Raw genomic sequence first — 6139 nt, 5'->3', positions numbered from 1 at the left:
TCGTACGACCCGATCCAACATGATATTTTGTTACATCACAAGTTTTCGTACGTGAGAGTACGTCGTAAGCCAATTGATGTAATCTCGGAATTGAGATCGTTTTTGAAAGTACATAATGTAAGTTCATCATGTTATCTTGGAGGTTACAAATCTTTAAGATCATGAATAACAAGTACCAAAAGGGTTGGAAATCTTAGACGCTAAACAAATTGAAGAAAATAACTTTCGTCGAAACTCGACAAGTTTGGAATGTTATAACATATACTTTTGGGATGAGACTAGGGTGATTAACATGATGAGGAGGTTAAGTTATGAGTTATTTTAGTCGTACGATAGTTGTGTGCTATGTTTTTAAGTCAAGCGAATTGTGGAACAAAAGTTGGCAAAGGTCATCACAAATTGCATTCATAATGTGCTGAAATTTAGGTCAAATATAGCTACACTTTTATCCCAATATACTTGGAATCAAGGGATTATATACATATCAAATAAAATATATACGAGTCTATTTTCTAACTCATTAAACCGTTTATCAATATGATATTAGAGTAGAGAGATATTCGCGTTTTCGTGAGACTGCGCCAAGCAGCTTCCTAGACCCACATAGGCGGTTTAGATATATGGATATATATAAGAAGCCTCAACCCTGTTTTAACTCATGTTTTACGGTATATTTAGACCCTAGACACCTAAAAACACTCTCTCAAGTTTCTCTCATGATCCAAGACGCAAACAAAGGACAAACAACATAATTCAAGTGTCGGGAAGCCCGTCGCGCTAGTAAGTTTCTTGTTCTTGTTGTTGTTGCTGATTTTTGGGTGGTTCCAGCTCGTGTGGGAGGTTGTTTTAAGTGATTTAAGTTCTGTAAAATACTCCCCCATGGTTTTTATATCAACCCTAGGTTATTTCTAGTTTTGCAAATGGATTACACCATATTTCAACATCAAAAGTTAGTTCTAGTGAAGAACAACACCTCTTTGAGGTTGTGTTGTCATTAAGGATAGTGGTGGGCTGTGTTTGGCTTGATTTTCACGTGGTTGCTGCTGTTTTAGGCATGTATAAGACTCTACTACATGCTCTTGAAGTTGTTTGTATGTTTGTAGCATTATTTGAGCAAGATACTACAAGATAATATTTGGATTAGCTTAATTCACTTCTATGGTATTATATTGCCATTGAGGGCTGTTGTAAGCTAAATATAACTTGGATTTTAACTTGAAGCTACTGTGTGAGGTATGTATATTATGTTCTTGCATGTTCCAAAGGTTATCTTGATGTTGATTAAGTTAAATGGATGGATTAGACATGAACTAGTGAATAAAGTTGCTAATTGAGGATAGTTGAAGTTGTGGATTGTGTTCGTTGTTATAAATATATAGTATAAGGCTGGAATCATTGATTAATGACTTCATTATCATGTTAATGATACTTTTAAGATGAATTAAGAAGTTTATATGGGCGATATGGGGTATACGGATTCCAATCGGAACTTGCCGCTCGACGTGAAGTAGTTGTGACTTGTTGTTGCTTTATGGTGTCTTGTTATTGATATTTATATGTTGTTGGATTTCTCTGGTTGTTGTTTTTGTTGGTATATGGTATTGTATGAGGCCCTTGTTACAGGGGAGATGCTTCCCAAATTTACATAAACGAGCTACTAGTTTAAGTTGCGGACTTAGACTTTACTCAACACTGATTTTGAATATCCGTATGCTATGGTAGATTAAGTTGAGTTGTTTTAAGAATAGATTGGAATTTATTAAGGACTCAAAGGAGTTAAGGTATGTTAAGACACTTCCTTCTTTCTTTTGGCATGATCTAAAGTGAAATGAATACGCTATTTCATAACGTATCTACTCCTAGCAACTAAGGTTTCCCATGATGTTCTTTCCTTATAAAGTTATTCTATGCAAGTATGTATGATCGTTGAATCCTACTGAGGTTCATATTAAGGGTATGTATGTCCATAATGTTAATCGAAGGTGCAACGACCTTAAGTCACTCCAAAAGGTTTAAAACGTGATTCTATGAGTCTAGCATACATTATATATACTATCTATTTTACTCTACCGAGCCACACTATAGTCGGCTAGGTACGACACCTATTGTGCAACAACTGATCAGTTGGGTTTACCGAGCTCCACGTGGCCGAGTATGATTCTACCGAGCCTTATGATGGCCAGGTAAGTTTTTACCGAGTCCTCTTTGAGGTCGGGTACGATATGATGATGATGATGCCTACAGAGGCATATGTTTTTAAACGTTTATGCATATATATGTATTATGCATTTCATGTTAGTAGCCCCTAGAAGCACTCAGATGTGACATGTTGTATCTCCTCTATCTCTCTTTATATTACTGCTCTTGTTTATATTTTCATGCCTTACATACTCGGTACTTTATTCGTACTGACGTCCCTTTTGTTTGGGGATGTTGCATTTCATGCCCTTAGGTCCCGATTGATAGGTTGACAGACCTTCAAGTAGGCTATCAGCTCAGCGAAAGGTGTTGATGCACTCCATTTGCTCTGGAGTTGCCTATTTGGTCAGTATGCTTTGGATATGTATTGATTGGTATGGCAGGGATTTGTCCCAACCTTTATGATTTTATATACTCTTAGAGGCTTGTAGATAGATGTCAGGTGTATGGATACTTGTATGGCCTTGTCGGCCTATGTTTTGAGTTCAGAAATGGTCATGTCGGCCTTATAGGCCCGTATGTCACATGTATAAATTTGTATATCATGTTGGGTCGTCATATGTTGAGTATTCCCTTATGTTTTATTCTTGTTATCTCATGACGAGTTTTCTGGCTCATTTACTCATTATAGTATGATAAGAAAGATATGTTATGTTGGTACTCGGTTGAGTAAGGCACCGGGTGCCCATCAGGGCTCCTTTGGTTTGGGTCGTGACAAAAGTAGTATTAGAGCAGTTTCATCCTAGGGAGTACAAGCCGTGTCTCGTAGAGTCTTGTTTATGGGTATATTGTGCACCACACTTATAAGCAGGAGGCTACATGGCATTTAGGACTGTCACTCTTTTTTCTTATTCTAGATCGTGTGGTAGAGCTCAGTTGTAATAATTCAAACTCCTAAATTTGACTTTAGTTGTAATACAACGATACCTACATCCACAAAGACAGTTGCTAAGAGATTGAATGTGGCTCTGGAAGAGTTGAGTTAGAGAAACTCGATTCTGCATCACGCTTATGATGAGTAAATATAAGGTCATTAGTAGATTGTGTGTGTACTAAGACGTGTAAGCTTCTTGATAAGAAGCCCTAAAGCATGAATATCTATCCACCCATATGGTAAAAATTAATAAGAGAATCAGTAGGTAGATACAAGTTTCAACAAGCAAAAGAAGCAAGGTGAAGAAGGGTACAAGGTATCCAGTTAGTGAAGATTATCAGTTTTTACAATTCAGGCAGAGAAACATAAGTATTATGAGTTACTTTCAACAATAATAGAGATCTATACAATTGGCCACACCCATCTCAGTTATGCCATATGGGAGTTAACAAATATTATTTAAGAGAAATATGGGATATCAGGATCCGGTTGGAGTTAGAGAAACAAAAAATGGTGGATGGATTGTCAGCATTAGCTAACATTTTCGAAGGATATTGCAAATGTGGTAACAGTTCTCCTTGTGAGACAGCTCGATGGTGCACTCTAGAATAGTACATTTAGATGTGAAATACTAGAATGTCCAGAAAATTTAGATGATCGACACAATCCTAGAAGAGATAAATATTTACCTTTGTATGACTCCTGTCCCTAGTAAAGAGAGATTGTTAGGCGACCCGAAGAGCCAGTGGATGGATCAAGGGGAGCTAAAAGCGAAAGAATGTTTTGTTGAAGTTTCCAGAATAAGGTGATAAACAGAAATATTAGTAACAGAATAAGAAGAGAGTAAATAAAATATTATGAGTAAGATGTGATAAATGGGTGATAACAGTAAATTAAAATATGACACGATAATAGAGTCTATAGTCAAGTGAAAGAAAAGACAAGAGGTAACGGGCCTTGAGACAATAATAAAGTATAGGCCAAAGGTCATATCCTCATTTTGAGAAATGAGTTGGTAAGTCCAACGCGATTACCAGAAGGCTAAGTTAGACCCCTTGTAGTAACAGAAATTAGTATGGTCTAGTAAACAAGATAAAACCGAACATGAATTAGGGACCAGAGAATTTAATAATGGTCGACATCATGAGAATTTTAGAGATCGTGTTCCAACAATAATAGAATAGACAATAGGCGAATAACCTTTAAAGGTCATTTAGGAAGTCGTTTACCTAAAGCAAACACTCTGAGCAGAGTTAATCTTAAGGGACTAAGTGTGTCAGTTACACTAAGTGTCACCTTCGTGCATAAGAAATTTAGTTATCCTTGGTACAGAAGGTTACCATAAGGCAATTAAGGTTCATTGATGATGTGAAAAGACTCTAAAGATAAAGAGGTAAAACATCTATAGGTAGATCGTCGTAGTACTAAATCTTAGTACTCCCCTAAAGGGGGGAATATGCTATTAAGTCAGAGTTAAGCGGTTCAGGTAACTATGGAATGGTAAAGGAAGAATGTGGTAAAAAAGGAGAAAGGGATGATGTTGCATTTATTCAGTTCCTATAGATATGTTGCGACTCCAGAACATTATACAAGCACGATACTGATAACTGTGATTTCTACATGTTTTATACCCATTCTTACATGAGCTTTGTACATTATTGCCATATATTAGTCCCAAAATGCTTACAAATTACACTTGATTGCAGGTTTGAGCGACAAGATGATAAATATCAAAGATCGGCTCAAAAAGGAGTGAAATCTGCCAAGTGTCAAAAGACAACTGAAGTGGGGAACAAGATGACCTGCACGGACCGTACTGATTTGGTGCGCGGCCGCGCAGGAGATTTCAGAGGCTGGAACAGAACAAGATGACCTGTGCGGATCAAACTGATTTGATGTGCGGCCGCACAGGAGAGTTCAGAGACCTTGCAAGTTTGAAGTCAAGCCATGCAGTCTGCAATCAATTCCACGCGGTCCGCACTGATGGAAGTTCAGAGACCCAGAAAATCAAGGCAAAAGACAACGCGGACGCACATCAAATCAGTGCGGTCCGCATGGGTAAAAGTTTAGAGAGTTGAGTTTTGGGCAAAATCTACTACGTGGCCGCATCCCATTTCAACGCGGTCCGCGCGTCTTAGCCTATGCGGCCGCGTGACATATCTGTGTGGTCCGCATCCCTCAGTTCCAGAAGCAAGACTTGAAGACTTATTGCCCTCTACGGCTAGCGTGACATTTGTACGCGGTCCGCGCTAGACCCTCAGGGGTATTTTTGTCCAGTTTTTCCTGTGTAGTATAAATAGAACATTTTACTTTTTAGCAGAAGTTTTTTAGTTCTGTTTTTGGGCGGATAGCAGCTGATCTCGTGAGACTTATATTTTGGCCTATCTTGGGCATTTTTAGCTTAGTTTCATCATAGATTATTGTAGTTTAACATTAGCAATTAATTAATATGGTTGTTTCATCTTCTATTTCTTCAATTTCTATTTCTATTATGGCTAGCTAAACCCATTAGCTAGGGTTGTGGCTCAACCCTAGTGTGGGTAATTAATGGGTGTGATTTTTTAGTGCATGAATGATGTTGGGTATTTATTATTTGGATTAATCTTATGTTTTCATTAAGATTTGGTGGTTGCAAACACTAACTCTAGCTTAGTGAGTCTTGAATCCTCTTGAGAAAGAGAGTCTATGACCCCAAGATTAATTCCAACAAGGAATTGGGATGGACCCATGAGAATGGTAGTCCTAATTAACGGGTTAAACCTCGAGAGAGCTGTCACACCTCCTTTTTGCGCGCCCGCCCCGAAGGGTTAAATGCGCAAGGGAGTTTTTTCAATTTAAGTGATAATATTCAAAATGAGATTATTTATTTATTTAGAGTCGCCACTTGGGAATGGTTTGGCTTTTGGTGTCCCAAGTCACCGGTTTATCTTGAATCCCGAATCGAGGAAAATATTCGACTTTTCCAAATGAAGTCTGCGAACCAGAAATTCTAAGTAAGGAATTCTGTTGACCCGAGGGAAGGTGTTAGGCACCCTCGAATCCCGTGGTTCTAGCACTGTCGCTTAA

This window comes from Nicotiana sylvestris, chromosome 11 (assembly GCF_000393655.2).
Source record: "Nicotiana sylvestris chromosome 11, ASM39365v2, whole genome shotgun sequence".
NCBI lineage: Eukaryota > Viridiplantae > Streptophyta > Magnoliopsida > Solanales > Solanaceae > Nicotiana > Nicotiana sylvestris.
This window is presented reverse-complemented; position numbering follows the sequence as displayed.